Here is a 16,812-nt window from a genome sequence, read left to right on the forward strand (position 1 = left end):
CCTTCGGGCTGTTTTCTCATGCCCTGAGTCATTGACATTTTCATCATTTGCAGTGGACTTCCATGATATATATGCTTCTCAGGAGATATACTTTAAGTCACTGTGACTTAGGCTTCTCACCAGCCGTCTAGAAGAGTTGTGGCTCAGTGGTAATGTGTCCACCAAGGAAGGGAAAGAATTATGTGGCTGCGGGATCTAATCCCACACTTGCCAGAATTTTCTCCCTCCACCAGATCATGATTGGTGGTCTGGAGCCAGTTGCATTGCTCGGACAGAAGAGCCTAGTATGGTCATAACCCGCTACTGTGTATAGTATGGAACTGACCAAAAGCGTAGTTCGGTCAACGTAGGCATTTAGTCACATGTAACTGTCAAAAAGAACCAAGCAATGCAACTGGCTCCTGGACACTGGCCATTCTGATAAGACAATAAGTGAGGTCCTGTGTGCAGTCTGCACTGAGTAAATGAATCCTCAGCAACAAGATAGTTGTCCCTGGCAAATCATGCAGTAAAATCCACTGTAATATTCACATGTGTGCATGCACATAACTAACGCTGCACTGAATGACACAGGAAACGAATGATGAATGCTTAAATGCAGCTGTAAATCTGTTCTCCCCGGGTAGGCATCCTGTTGTGCAAATGACCCTGAATTCATAAATTACTTAGTTTAAGTACTTAATTACTTCTGACTGAAGAAAGTTGCACTTTAAGTATTAATAACAATTATAATAATCATGGCACTTATATCAGTTCCTGTTACAGGTGTGTGTGTTGGGGAGGGGCCTCGGGGGTGGGGGGGCAGGATTGGGGGGGTATTTACTATGGGTGAAGCTTTGCTTCCAACTAATAGTGAATTCAAGCAGTGGAAATAACATGTTATCACAAGATACTACAATCATCATGATACCTATGATCACATAAATGAACAAGTGCACCAAGCCATCAAGCAACACATTTTGGACATAATGAATATATGCTGACATCAATTTAGGAAGAAAGCTAGGCTGGTATGGCCACATAACAAAATATGGTATGGCCACGTAACTTGATACGATGACTTGCTAAGACAATCTTCCAGGGATCTGTTGAGGGGAGACGGAGGACAACACAATGGACTGACATGTCAGAATAAATGAAGTTACTCCAGTCCAGAGTATATGTATCTGTTAAGTACATCGCTGTCGCCAAGATTATGGCATTATCGCGACGGGGGGGGGGGGGGGGGGGGGGGATTCACTGTTGAGATGTTAAAAGTTTGTTTTTTTAAAGATCTCAGGTGTTGGTGCTCTTAATATGTTTTCTTCCAGGTGGTTCCTGTCTCTTACTGTGCTAACAAAAAATGACTGTTTGTATTGCTCTGTCTGACATCTGCTGACTTGGAATGTTCTTGTGTTGTTTCTTATGTGATCAGGAATCGCTCTGGTGGTATCGTACTGATCGCCAGATGTTCGTGGCCTTATGAGTCACTGACAGCAGAAAAATATCAGAGTGAAGTTGTCCATTCGATCCGAAACAGGCATTGTCAGCTCTGCAAATGAGTCAGGCAGTGTTATTCTGGATTCGTTGAAGCCAAACAGTTATTTATAACAGGCGACCACGTGAAATGGTGTGTAGCAGACGCCACTCACCGGAACTACTACACCGAAGGGTGATCACTCTTGCTCGCCGACAACAACCCACAACACTTCCACTTCAACCAGACATAGACACTAGAATGAGATACTAGATCTAGTGTCTTTGAACCAGATGAGACCTCCCACCAGACCGAACGGAGCGACATCAACTATAGACACTAGAGTCTATGCATCAGCTCACACAACTTGGCAATGTCGCAGCTGTTACCACCACAGCGGCTACTCCCTGTTCAACTACACTGAGTGAGACACTCTGCAGCATACGAGCACGGGTGAAGCTACGAACTTTTCACGGTCAGTGTCGTTTGTAGGGTTTTGCTATCTAAAAAAATTAATATGGCCTTTGGTCACCCGGAACAGTAATGAAGGTCGACACTTAAGCACTCAAAAAAGGAAAATAAAAAAAAAAGTAAATCGTTCTTTAGAGAATAAAAATAACGACCTCGCCAATCACCTTGATTCTGCGACGTGTACTTGATCAATATTTAAAAAAGAAAAAGAAAGAACAGGAAAATAATCTTTATCAAGGGACATAAACTAACTCCTTTCTCCTTACCTATCTCTGAGCATGTGAGAATCAAAATAAAATATGTCCTATATATTGTAATTAAATGACTATTTTGGTATAATTTATCTTGATTCTAGAGTCTGCTTTCGCTGCTGTTCTGCATGAACTTTTTACTCTAATGGTTAATAGGACAATAATAGAACCGCGTACTGAAAAGTCCAACCAGGAAGCAGAATCAGGATCAAGATTTGGGGCGTTGTTTTATAAAACTTAGCCATTTTTGGCTTTTTATGCGCCTTCAAATTTACTCCTTTACATTGTTGGTCAGGTCGTGGACTAGCTCAGTCATTTTATCCATCAAAGTCATATTTCGCTTTTGTCAATAACTCGTGTTTATCTATGAGGTTCTTAAAAGTATTTATACTAGGTGCACGTTTGATATTGTTTGTTAATTTGTTCCAATAATTTGTTACTCTGTTATTAAATGTAAACTTTCTGAGATTTGTTCTGGAATACTGTTTAAATATTTTGTCTGTACTGTTTCTTGTAGTGTCTACCTTTGGAGTACAAAAAAAGCATGCTTTGTTTACATCGTCAAACCCATTTAATATTTTGTACGTCTGTATCAAGTCCCCTCTTACTCTTCTTGCTTTAAGTTATGGTAGTTGTAAGTACTTTAATCTTTCTTGATATGAATAATCTTTTATGCTATTGACCAGCTTTGTTGCTCTTCTTTGAGCCCTCTCTATGGCTTGTGACTGCTTTATTTGCATTGGGTACCATACAGTGTTTCAAATTATTGATCCACAGATTGGTCACATGACCCTCAACACCTCCTCCTGTTTCTATAGTTGTCAAATCTCCCACCAAATTACCAACGAACTCACACTACAATTTTATTTACTGACGAACTCCCACCCAAATTATCGTTTGAGACGATTATCGTTGTCGTTCAGTGACATTTTCATCGGGATCTCCGCGAAGCACCGAGTTTCGTATCGATCGAGGATCGACGCCCAACTTCTTCGTTTTTTTATGTCCCCGTCAATATCTGTCTCTTTTTCTTTATTTGCGGGATACACATTTGCTATTTCTCAGTCTGAATAGTTATCAACTGTAATTCACTCGTAAAGGTGAAAAGAAAAAAAATGAAAAAAAAGAAATTTGGTGTTCATAATCATATCAAGGAGGTTTTATATCACGGATTATTCCATGCAAGTTTAGTAGGCAGTGCATTCCATATTTTGTGTCAGCTAATGAATTTAAAATGCATTATTTACATTAACTAAGATTAACTTGATTAAAGCAATTTTACATTTTATTTTGTAGGTTTTGATTAAGTCTCCTCTTAACCTTGTACCCTTTAATGAATGCAGATTTAAGTATGCAAGTCTCTGATGGTATCTTTGTCATACTTGGTCCTATTTTAGCATCCTAAATTATTGCACCTATTTTACTGCAATTTTTGTGCATGTGTGGAATATTATTACCATTAGCAGATGTTGTAACCCATTTTCAGTGGATTTTGACCTTATTGACTCACTTGTGTAAACAAAGTGAGTCTATGTTTTAACCCGGTGTTCGGTTGTCTGTGTGTGTGTGTGTGTGTCTGTGTGTCCGTGGTAAACTTTAACATTGACATTTTCTCTGCAAATACTTTGTCAGTTGACACCAAATTTGGCATAAAAATAGGAAAAATTCAGTTCTTTCCAGTCATCTTGTTTAAAACAATATTGCACCACTGGGATGGGCACAACAAAATTTTTAAAAAGAAGCCTATTATATGCAAACTGCATTTACTGTTATATTTATATTTTTTGTATTCTCTAAACTTGGCACTTTGACCTCTTATTCTGACACAACAACAAGAGGAGTCATTATTATCATTTTTTGTTCAAACAGGAACTTCTTTTGCTAAGCATGGAATTTTTATTTATTTTGCAAACCTTTTGGTGCAGATAGTAAAAAAGGGAAATTACTCTGTAATTAATGCTAGGGGACTTAATTTATCACAAGTGAGTCTTGAAGGCCTTGCCTCTCTTGTTTTGTATGTTATTTTACTCAATTTTGATGGGGATTCCGTCACTAAACTGAGTCACAATTATGCTTTTTCCATTTTTCGTTCCACAAACTATGGAAATGTAACCAATAAATGCAATAATTTAGGAATGCTAAATAGGACATTACATGGCTAGGCTTTATCAGCTTTTTGCCTAACATTTGGATTTTTTCAACTGTTTGTAACAGTGCTTTAATGAGTGGGCAGTCATGTCTAGCTTCCAATGGAGAAATTTATTTGGAAGCCATCCTCCTTCCAGTAATTATCTAATTGATTTTTTTAACTGTTGTGTTCCTGAACTGGGCAGATTGTTCCATAAATCATAATTAACAACCCTGTCATTAAAAAAAAAAAATGAGAAAAAGGTTTGATTTGAAGGATGTTTCTGTCAGTTTTAGTGGGTGTCCCCTGGTATGAGTACTGTCATTTAGACTAATTAGACTTAGAGTGAACAAAAAATATTGTGTGGTGCTCTTATAATGCAAAATTTGATACATCTCAATATTGCACCCCTTAACCTGCATTATTCAACTTCAAGGCTTGGATTGGAAGTTTCAAACTACTTAGTCTCAATTTATAGAACTCGGTGCTTCAAGAAAAAAAAACCAAAAAAACATCACCACCCATAGAGGAACAGCAGAAAATTATCCGCCTCACCACTCCATGGTTGTAAATAGGGACCTCCAAGTCCAAGATATTTAACTTATCAGAAGTCCAGTGCCTTTGAGCTTACCATGGATTATTTAACTCAAGATGCAGTGGTCAGATTGTAAATTGTAATGTGTTGCATTACTCTTTCTTTGTTTTTCTAAGTGGATTTTCCCGCAGATTTGCCAGGGACAACCCTATTATTACCATTGGTTCTTTTACATGCACAAACTGCATGCTGCACACTGGACTTGGTTTATCATCTAGTCTAAAATTATCCAGACCACTAGTCACTGTGTCAGGGTTTAGTAGTAGTAGTAGTAGTACTTGTAGCAGAGGGCAAAAAAATACTGGCGATTGTGGGGTTTGATCCCATGTGCTTTGATTTTCTCACTTCCGGGGTGGGTACATTTCCTCTTGACCATCACTCCACATTGATGAAGATCATAGATGAGACATGGCAGTTTACACCTAATGTGGAGACTTAGCAAGCTTGTGGGGCAATATCCACATTTCTCCCCCTCCACTTCTCTGTATTCACATGTATCTACATAGTACATTGAAGGGAGAACACAATACAATCTTTCATTTGTGTGTGTGTGCTAAAGTGTGTGCACGTGTGTGTGATGCAGATAAAGATGAGACGGAGAGCCGATACCCAGTTCAGAGCGTGTACGGAAGAAAATGACAAACAAAGAACGTAGTCTTCCATGAGGACGGATTTCGTAAGAACACTTATTGCCCACTTCATTTTATCACAGTATCTGTTTCCTGACATCTGTCTGAAGGCACAGCATCCGTGTGGTTACCACCCGTGCACTTGTGCTTATGGAATCATCATCAGGAAAAATAGAATCACTTCAGTTGATCAACAGCGTTTTTGTAGTTGCTTGCTACTGTTATGCTAGTGTCAACGGTGTGCGGGAAATCAAACAGAAATTTAGCCACCTCTTCTGTTCTGTATGCCCTGGCAGCCATGTTGACACGCTCAATAGTTAAATGCTTCACAAAAGTTAAAACACACACACACAAAAACACTTGAAAATCAAGCCAAAACTTGCTGAGACATTGCTTCAAATACAAATGAATGGTTGGACTGTTGAATGATAATGTAGTTACCCCTAAACCACAGATACATAATATATATATATATATATATATATATATATATATATATATATATATATATATATATATATATATATATATATCTGCTGTCAGAAATGAAAGGCTTGAGGCAGCCAGATTTCAGAATAAGCAGTGTTATAAATGTTTGTCAATTCAATTCCTTTGCATTAGCTGTGCTTGACTATGAATGTATACATATGTATGTGTACATAACTACATACATGTATATGAATGTGTATTGTGTGCGCGTGCGTTTATGTAAGTTTGTGCCTGCCTTTGTGTGCGTATGTGTTAGGGTAGCTGTTAGATACACATGTATTGTTAAAATGTATGTACGCAGTGTGTGTGTGTGTGTGTGTGTGTGTGTGTGTGTGTGTGTGTGTGTGTAGTCATATTTTGGTGTGTGTATGTAACATAGATGTAATGTTTTATGTTAACAAAGCATTTTTGTAAAGTACCTAGAGCAGATTTCTGGATAGTGTGCTACATAAGTATCCATTATTATTATTATCAAAGTATGATTTCTATATATAGTCTATTCTTCATTTTTATTTTCTTGTACTTTAGTTTTCTGAAAGCCGACTATGAATGCAGCACAGGTCAAGGTCCCCAGCTGTGGAAGGGAAGAATACATGGTACATACATGTACACAACACCAGAACAAGGTAAACTTTACCATGATAAAGATTGTTTTTCTGCAGTGGTGACTTTGACAAGTGTTATTTCAATATTTGTTTTCATGTGTCAGTGTGATTTTTGTTTGTGCTTTTCTGTAATGGAAACTTTTTACAAGTGATATCTGTTTGCATGTGTCAGTGTGATTTTTGTTTGTGCTTTTCTGTAATGGAGACGCTTGACAAGTGATATCTGTTTGCATGTGTCAGTGTGATTTTTGTTGAGCTTTCCTGTAATGAAGACTTTTGACAAGTGATATTTGTTTGCATGTGTCAGTGTGATTTTTGTTGAGCTTTTCTGTAATGGAGACTTTTGACAAGTGATATTTGTTTGCATGTGTCAGTGTAATTTTTGTTGAGCTTTTCTGTAATGGAGACTTTTGACAAGTGATATTTGTTTGCATGTGTCAGTGTAATTTTTGTTGTCCTTTTCTGTAATGAAGACTTTTGACAAGTGATATTTGTTTGCATGTGTCAGTGTAATTTTTGTTGTCCTTTTCTGTAATGAAGACTTTTGACAAGTGATATTTGTTTGCATGTGTCCGTGTGATTTTTGTTGTGCTTTTCTGTAATGAAGACTTTTGACAAGTGATATTTGTTTGCATGTGTCAGTGTAATTTTTGTTGTCCTTTTCTGTAATGAAGACTTTTGACAAGTGATATTTGTTTGCATGTGTCAGTGTAATTTTTGTTGTCCTTTTCTGTAATGAAGACTTTTGACAAGTGATATTTGTTTGCATGTGTCGGTGTGATTTTTGTTGTGCTTTTTGTTGTACTTGAAGTTTTGTTTTTGTTTTCAGTGGAGACTTTGATAATGTGTTACTTGTTTGTATATTTATAATTATATGTATGGTATGTGTGATTGTACTGTTTTCTTTAAAATAGAGACTTTTGATATGTATCATTTTACAAATCATATGTTTTGCTTTTTGCAGTGTAGACTTTGGTGCTATTTGTTTGTAAGGTGTTATTTGTTTACAGTTATGTTGTAAAGTGGTGTATGCACACATTCACACACATGCACACAAGGACTAATTTCTGATTGCACACACACACACACACACACACACACACACACACACACACACACACACACACACACACACACAATGCCTTATCACACACACACACACACACACACACACACACTGCCTTATCAGTAATTAAATTGATATAATAAATCAGTGTTTTCTTCTCTTTTTCAAAGAAGTTGTTTTTCTTGGTCCAGAAACCTAGAAAATTATGACAATAACTGAACAAGGCATGCCTGTCTATGTTTGTGTGTGGCAGTGCACATTAACTCTTTCCGGACGAAGGAATGCTCACGCACTCCTACACAAAACGTATTCGGTTTCAGACGAAGGAATGGAATAGTATTCTCCGAAAGTAAAATTCCATCATGCGCTGTACACGTGATTTTGTGATTAGCCAAGCAGAGTACGCTATTCTGGGTCACTCCACAATCGAGCAGTATGATTGGTTAGTCTGGGATGTGTGGCCTGTCTCGCACACACGCTGACAAAGTCACTGACCGGTCGTCTGCTCACGTGCCAGCCTATTAGCAAAGTGGCCTCTTCTCAGAATGTTGTGAAGCGAACAAGGCAGTGATGGCAGTGTTTTAGGGTTGCCGAAGTACTTGAAATGCTACAAACTGAAGGGTCGGACATTGAAGAGGTGGATGATGACGAAGAAGAAAGCGAATTTAATGCAGAAAGCGAGCTTGGGTATGGTGATTCGGGGTGAAAAATTGGCAGTATTTTCTACTTATGGCAAAACTGTAAAAATAAGATGAGAAATTTGATTTTTTATATATATATGTAATAGCTCAACACGTAATAAACCAGTTCTGAAAGTTTCATTTTCTTACACAGTATTTTGTATTTTTTGTAATTTTTTTCCAAACCCAAACAAATGGGCCTTCTGTGGGGAAAAGCAAGGGAGAAAACTTGTCCCGAGTGAGTTAAATTGATCAGAATGTGTACTGAAGCATGAAAATGACCCTCAAAAGGTAGCCTTGGGACTCCCTACAGTATGGTAAAACTATGTCTCTCTCTCCCTTGGAACCCCAAGATTTTTAACTCATCAGAAGCCCTGTATTTGTAAACGTGCAGTCTGACAGGTACAATAGCCGTACGATTAAACGAAAGCATTTGGGAGTTTCAGTCGAGGGTCCAGGATTTGAATCACAGCACCTGGTGGGTGAAACAAAGGTGGAGATTTTTCGGTTCTCCCAGGTCAACAGATGTGCAGATCTGCTAGTGCCTGAACCCCCTTTGTGTGTGTTTTGCACGTTAAAAGATCCAGTAATCAATCTCCGCATTTCATTGGGTTATGGAAACAAGAACATACCCAGTATCATGCCCCCACCACTGAAAATGAATGACTGCCTACATGGCGGGGGTAAAAACATAAAAAGCCCACTCATGACATATGGGTGAACATGGGAGTTGCAGCCCTCAAACAAAGATGACTAGTAAGCTTATGGGGATGACTGTCGACTGTCATTAACTCTGCATAATGTACTTGACAAGTACCTCCACAGCTTTACTGTTTTACACACTGACGATGGTTGGAATTGTAATGGCTCTTGGTTTGATTTCAGGTGACTGACCGACATGGATGCTGTCAAGCTGGACCCTGCATGCCAAGTCTCTTGAGGGCCGGGGGGGGGGGGTGGGGGGGGGGGGGGTTCTCAATACTCGCTGGTCACTGGTCGTGTGGCAAGACAGCTCTGGGATGCCGTAATGAGAGTTGAGCTTTTTCCCTCCATAATCACCCCCCCCCCTCTCTCACACCCCCCCCCCCCCGCCCCACCCCACTGAAAACCTGGTGACAATGGAAACTCCAGGCTTGATGAAGTTGGTATGTTTAGGGAGTCCACACAGTTCTCACAAAGGCATTTAAGGGATTCCTCATGTATTTCTAGCAAGTCCATTCAGTTGCAAGTCAATATTATACAACACACAGTGCCTTGCAATCAGTTCACACACACACACACACACACACACACACACACACACACACACACAGTGATATGCACATATTGACACAGGATAAAAATGATTATCAAATGAAATAAGTACAACATAAGTTCTTTTTTTTTATCACGGTGTTGGAGGTTCATGGATGGTATCCCAGTGACAGCTCCAAATATTTTCAAATGTGTGGCTGCCTTCTGTCTCATGAGCGAACAGTTGGTGTCATCTTGGGATTGATGGCAGATTTGGCTTTCTGTTTGACACTGTCTCCTTGGAATTGATGGCATATTTGGCATTCTGTTTGACACTGTCTCCTTGGAATTGATGGCAAATTTGGCATTCTGTTTGACACTGTCTCCTTGGGATTGATGGCAAATTGGACATTCTGTTTGACATTGTCTCCTTGGGATTGATGGCAAATTTGACATCCTAATTGTCACTGCCTCAGGATTCACGGCAGATCTGACTTTCTGTTTGTCACTGTCTTTTTGGGGATCGATGGCAAATTTGCCATTCTGTTTTGACACTGTCTCCTCGGGATTATGGCAAATTTGACATTCTGTTTGACATTGTCTCCTTGGGATTGATGGCAAATTTGACATGCTGATTGTCGCTGTCTCAGGATTCACGGCAGATTTGACATTCTGTTTGTCACTGTCTCCTTGGGATTGATGGCAAATTTGGCATTCTGTTTGACACTGTGTTCTTGGGATTGATGGCAGATTTGACATTCTGTTCGACACTGTCTCAGGATTCATGGCAGATTTGACATTCTGTTTGTCACTGTCTCCTTGGGATTGATGGCAAATTTGGCATTCTGTTTGACATTGTCTTCTTGGGATTTATGACAAATTTGACATTCTGTTTGAAACTGTCTTCACGTGGTGAAGACCTTTCAGTTTTGTGATAACCACAAGCGTCACATGTCAGTGCCAGCTTCAAAGCAAAACCAGCATGCCGTCAGTCGATATTGACTCTGCAGAACAATGAAACATTGGTGATTACTGCAGTGTTGTGGGTTTCCAGGAGGTTTGTGAGGGGGGCGGGGGGGGGGGGGGGGGGGGGGCGGGGGAGGGGTTGTTTTTTGACTCACTTGTGTAAACAAAGTGAGTCTATGTTTTAACCCAGTGTTCGGTTGTCTGTGTGTGTGTCTGTGTGTCCATGGTAAACTTTAACATTGACATTTTCTCTGCAACTACTTTGTCAGTTGACACCAAATTAGGCATAAAAATAGGAAAAATTCAGTTCTTTCCAGTCATCTTGTTTAAAACAATATTGCACCTCTGGGATATGCACAAAAAAATTTTAAAAATGAAGCCTTTTTATATGCAAACTGCATTTACTGTTATATTTGTATTTTTTGTATTCTCTAAACTTGGCACTTTGATCTGATATTCTGACCCAACAACAAGAGCAGTCATTAATATCATTTTTTGTTCAAACAGGAACTTCTTTTGCGAAGCATGGAAGTTTTAGTTATTTTGCAAACGTTTTGGTGCAGATAGTAAAAAAGGGAAATTACTCCGTAATTATGCAAGGGGACTTAATTTGCTTTAAACTGATCTTTCTCATCTTAAACATTACATTTTGAAATTATACACAATACATATAAAGCTTGGATTTTTTTTTTTTCAGTGTATCAGAAGTGAGTCTTGAAGGCCTTGCCTCTCTTGTTTTTTTTTTTTTTTTTCAGGTTGATGGGGTCGTTGCCCCCAAGACACCCAGTGAGGTATCACCTTTCCATCACACCAGGGGCTTTCACAGCCCCTCACCCAGCCACAGTATGCTGCTTCTTTTCTTTCTTTCTTTCTTTCTCTTTTTTTTTTTTTTTTTTTTTTTTTTTTCATTCAGTCCCTCTCACAACCCTGTATCTGGGTGTGGAGGATGTTGGTCATGCCATCTCTAGGGATCCTCCTTCCCTGGTGAAAGATACACTGACTGCAAAAGAGAGGCTTGAAAGACATCAGTGGCAAGAAGTATCCTGACTCCTCTTTTTTTTCTTTTTTTTTTTCACATTTTTTAATTTCTATTTCTTTGTGTGTTTTTTTGTTGTTGTTGTTGTTGTTGTTGTTGTTGTTTTTTTTTAAATTCTTGCAGTGAAAGAGAGTGCATTTACACTGTTTGGTTATAATTTTTATTACGAGTTTCGATTGAAAGAAACAACAACAGTGAAATATGCCTTGGTGTGTTTATTCACTCAGCCCTGAAATGGCTCCTTTGTGGTCCGCTGGGCTATAAGCAACATGACTTGGTGTCATGGAGATATACTGTAGTATGTCAGACTGATGCAAACTAGGCCTGGCAGTGGCATGGGAGGGAGGGAGGAAAGGAAGTAGCACCAGGTCCACTGAGGACATACTCGGCACACACAGATGGAGAGAAATGTCTCGCCCTGTGCCCACACTGCTGGCAGTGGAGTTGCTTCTCTGAAGACTTTGTTTCGTGATGTCCCTCCATGGACGCTGATGGACTTCTTGAAAGAAGTGAACTTTTTTTTTTAATCAGATTTGAAGGTTTTTAAAACTCTGGAAGGTTTTTAAACTGTGAGTGGAAAGCATGTTGCGGTGACAAGTTTTTATTGTATTTTTTCACCCTTGACTTGAAGTAGGTGCTAACAGGGCGATAGCCTTGAGATGGCCTTAGTGGTCGGCGAGGCTCTAAGCATCATATTTTGATTTGATTTGATTTGATTTAGTGGAGTTGCTTGCTGCTCCCTGTTTAAGCACCCATCCCGCTGGGACGGGTTGGGATGTGGTGCTCGACCCCGGTCTTCCCGCCTCAGTCCCCTTCACAAAGACATGTCGCTGTGGTCCACGTCAGAAAGAACGATGGACTCCAGGCCAGGGAAAGACTCCTGATGAAGTCTCATGGTTCCTGCTATCGCAGGTTGGCATGCGAGGCATATACTGAACCACACTAATGTACCCAGAAAGCTGCTGTGACTGGCACAGGAGAAAGGAAAGACCAGATCTACTGAGAGCAAGAAACAAAATACAGTGAAGTCCGGATGTAGTGATAGCCCTCGGGACCAAATTTTTTTATCACTACATCCGGACTATTACTACATCCGGATGTCCGGTTATAGTGATATTTTTGTAGGTTTTATCACTACATCCGGACGTCCGGTTATAGTGATATTTTTGTAGGTTTTATCACTACATCCGGCCAATCGCTTGTAGTTGTAGTGATATCTTCAAAGCTTTTATTGCTACATGCGGCGGCACATTTGGTAAACTAGCCTCAAGGCAGTAATAAGGTGATTTTGGAACCACTATTGATTTCGTTTTGTGACGTTTCTTCTGTCGTCTTTGTCAGGCTTGCAAATGTCCTGTGTTAACCTACCCCCGTCCTAGCAGTTCAACAGCCGGTGTGTGTGTGTGTGTGTGTGTGTGTGTGTGTGCGTGCGTGCGTGCGTGCGTGTGTGTGTGTGTGTGTGCGTGCGTGTGTGTGTTGTGTGTGTGTGTGTTTTAGAGAGAGAGAGAGAGAGAGAAGGGCCACTTAGAAATACGGGTTAAATTAAAAATCGTCAGATTTTTTAGGAATGAAATTTAGTCTTTAATCAGTAACAAATGAAAAAATAAAAATGTACACATGTACAAGTAAATACTTCCTTTTAACGCAAACACTATCCAATTCTTTGGATTGAAACTTCAAACACAGGCTAAAAGATACAACATGTAACTACATGTATTAAAATTGTTATGTCGAAAACAATAGTGATTAAGTAGATAAAACACAATATCTGTATCAATCAATTTTAAATAATGACTTAGCTGAATTAGTTTTCTGCTAAAAAAGAACAATGCTTTTTTATGCTAGTAGTCCACAGTCTGTGTGTAACTTAAATGGTAAGTAAAGCTTATATGTACATGTGCATGTACATGTACACTGATTGTGAAACAGCATCTTAGTAGCTACTTCCAGTGTAGCCTATGTGACGTAGTCTGAGCTTAGCGAACGCTGACAACACGCTCAAAGTGGCTGCATAGGTTTCTTAGATAAATGTTTTCCTGGCTGAACCCAATGGATGGAATTGGGAAGAGGGGCAGGTGCTGGATCCATTCTCTCCGGGACTCATTCACTGCCGTGTACACGACAATACCTGTTTGGAGAAGTGTTGCCGCAGCATAAATCTCTGCGTCAGTTCCCCATGTGCGCAACGGAAGGCTATGTTCCAAAACGTAATCGCCAATGCTTCTTCCTACATACCCTTCAAAGGTGTTTGGATTTTGAAGCATAATATCAACAATTCTCGCCCTGATTTCCTCATGATAATTTTGCGTACCAGAAACTTCTAGGCTGGGTGCCCGATAGAAACAGTTGCCATCGCCAATGACAAGGTCTACTTCACAAGGCTCACCCAAAGCAGACTTTGCCCGCCGTTCGGGCAACGTCAAAGGAGCGGGTAACCCCAGCTGAAAGGCATGCTCTCTTCGCCACTGGGACCCAGTTGGCTTAAAACTAAGTTGAGGTCCCGGTTCAACTTCTTGGATTTCGATATCCGTATCATCATCAGATCCCTGTCCAGTGTAGCTAGACCCCCTGTTCTGTGTGACCACATCCTTGTCCTGTGTGACTAGATCCCTGTCCTGTGTGACTAGATCCCTGTCCTGTGTGACTAGGTCCCTGTCCTGTATGACTAGACCCCTGTCCTGTGTGACTAGGTCCCTGTCCTGTGTGACTAGACCCCTGTCCTGTGTGACTAGACCCCTGACTTGTGTGACTAGATCCGTGTCCTGTATGACTAGGTCCCTGTCCTGTGTGACTAGACCCCTGTCCTGTGTGGCTAGACCCCTGTCCTGTGTGACTACATCCCTGTCCTGTATGACTAGATCCCTGACTTGTGTGACTAGATCCGTGTCCTGTATGACTAGGTCCCTGTCCTGTGTGACTGAGCCCCTGATGCTGTGTATTCTCTTGGCGAGGAAAGAAATCTGTAACTTTAGTTTGAACTCCCAAATTTCTTAGCATCATGTTTTGCAGTTGGACTTTAAATCTGTCAAAGTTTTCTCTGACACTATCATCATGCACCCTTTGCATCAAGTACAAATCAAGTTTCCAGACAGCAGACCATGCCTCGGACTTTGACACGATTAAGGATTGGTCTCCACAATCATCAAAGTCTGCCTCCGAGTTCGGCACCTCGTCTGGAGTTGATGTACTCCCAGGTTCTGAAGACGGCGGGGCACATGTAGCGACACCTTCGTCACAATAGTAGAAGTCCTCCACACACACACCAAAGTCTTTGTAAAGTCTCGAAAGTATTGGCTCGAAGGACGCTTTGCATTCACTGTCTGAGCTGGCCGAGTCGTCCTCATCCGTGGGGGAAACAAACCCAGCGTGACGAAAACTGTTTCGAATGGTAGATGAAGTGACTTGATCCCATGACGTTTTCAGATTCTGCAGGGCATCCAACAGGTTGATCTGGAAGTCACCCTCCGAAGACTCCATGTGTTCAATCATCGTGGTCAGCAAGCGAGTTCTGGGAAACAAAATTGGTGCAAAATAAATCAGTTCATGCAGATTTACCCATATATGAAACATGAACGAATGGATTCATGAACCACCCTGCTAAAGTACATGTGCCTAGCTAAATGCCTCCAACTAACATCTGTAATTCAAGGTGTCAAAGCAATGGATCGAATCCTGACTTTCGAGGCTCAGGGTGCATGTCTTTCCCTAAAAGAAGTCGAGAGCGCCGTCTCCCTCCCTCCCCCCTCTCCGTCCAGGGACGGAGGACGGACGAGAGGTTTCCGATCCCCCCTCCTCACCCCCTCCCCCTCACCCAGAAAGGAAGGGAATGAGCCGACTGACACGTTCTCTGTAACGAAAAAGGGACACTGTATACAAGCAAGAAAGGTGCTAGCTCGCATACTTGCGCCCCCCATTCCTCATCAATTTTTTGGCGGTCAGTTGGGGGAAACTCTAAAAGTTGCCGCCGACTTAGCTGAGGACACACTCCTCCCCAACCAAGAAAGGCGCTGGCTCGCACACTTGCGCCCCCCTCCCCCTCCTCTCTCCTTCCCTTTCTTTATTTTCTGGCTGTTGGGGGAAACACTAACAATTGCCGCCGACTAAGCTGAGGACACACTCCTTACCCCCCCCCCCCTCCCCTATCGATTTTTTTTATTTTTGCGCTGGGCGCTTCGCAATACTCGTCACATAAAATATGCCCCCCCCCCCCCCCCCCCCCCCCCCATTGAACTGATCTGCCCCTGCCCTCACACCCTTCTTTTCCTTCTCCTAACTGGAATGATTAAGGTTGCGATTTGCGGTCTACGAATCAAAGAAAGAAGCATTTTTGTTGCCAGAGAGAGAGAGAGAGAGAGAGAGAGAGAGTATTCAATCAGGAACTGTTAAATAGCCTACCTGTAAAAGAACTTCAGATTCTTGATTATTCCTGTGTCAAGAGGTTGCAGTTTCGCCGTGGCGTTTGGTGGTAGAAACAGCAGCTTGGTTGCCCTCAGGCCATCCACTTTGATGTGAGCTGTGCAATTGTCTAGTACCAGAAGCACCTTTCTGTTCATGTTGTCCATGGTGCGGTCAAAGTCTCTCAGCCATTTCTCAAATAGATGTGAGGTCATCCAGGCCTTTGGGCTGGCTTCATATGTCACTGGTAAATTCTTTATCCCTTTAAAGCAGCGAGGGCAACGGAATTTTCCAATGACCAGCAGAGGACGTTTTTCAGTCCCTGTCATGTTGCAGCACATCGCTATTGTGACTCTTCTTTGGATAACTTCCCCCCATGACATTTTTCTGCTTTGAATTCAAATGTGCGGTCTGGCAGCAGGCGCCAAAAAAGTCCACTTTCGTCCATGTTGAAAATGTCATTTTCATCATACTCGCTTAGAAGAGGCAAAAGGACATCACTGACCCAACTATCTGTGGCACACTCATCAACGCTGTTTCTCTCACCGCTGATTTTTCTGAACGTCATGCCGTGTCGAGCAGTGAAGCGCTTAACCCAACTTTCGGAACATGTCCAGTCACTCAACCCAATTTCCTTGGCAAACTGTTCTGCCTTCAACCGCAACACAGAGCCATTGACTGGCATGTTGTTGGCCCTTGCCATTCGAAACCAATCCAACAGTGCACTGTCTACTTTCGGTTCCCCAGGGCATCTCTCGCGCTTCCTCTTCGCACTCGTCTCACCACTATAAAACTTCTGCTTTAATTGTTCA

The 16,812-nt window shown here is 41.2% G+C and overlaps 1 long non-coding RNA gene across 2 annotated transcripts; it reads left to right on the forward strand.

Moving 5' to 3' along the window:
- Window positions 1–1,236: 1,236 nt before the first annotated feature.
- LOC143276699 (uncharacterized) lies at window positions 1,237–9,339 on the forward strand. 2 transcript variants are annotated; one of them, XR_013053602.1, is made up of 3 exons: window positions 1,237–1,931; window positions 6,548–6,645; window positions 9,256–9,339. It is a non-coding gene; the product is annotated as an uncharacterized LOC143276699 (long non-coding RNA). The 2 variants fall into 2 exon arrangements; XR_013053601.1 differs by having other exon boundaries at window positions 6,580–6,645.
- The last annotated feature ends 7,473 nt before the right edge of the window (window positions 9,340–16,812 follow it).

Source organism: Babylonia areolata, chromosome 32, assembly GCF_041734735.1.
Source record: "Babylonia areolata isolate BAREFJ2019XMU chromosome 32, ASM4173473v1, whole genome shotgun sequence".
Classification (NCBI taxonomy): domain Eukaryota; kingdom Metazoa; phylum Mollusca; class Gastropoda; order Neogastropoda; family Buccinidae; genus Babylonia; species Babylonia areolata.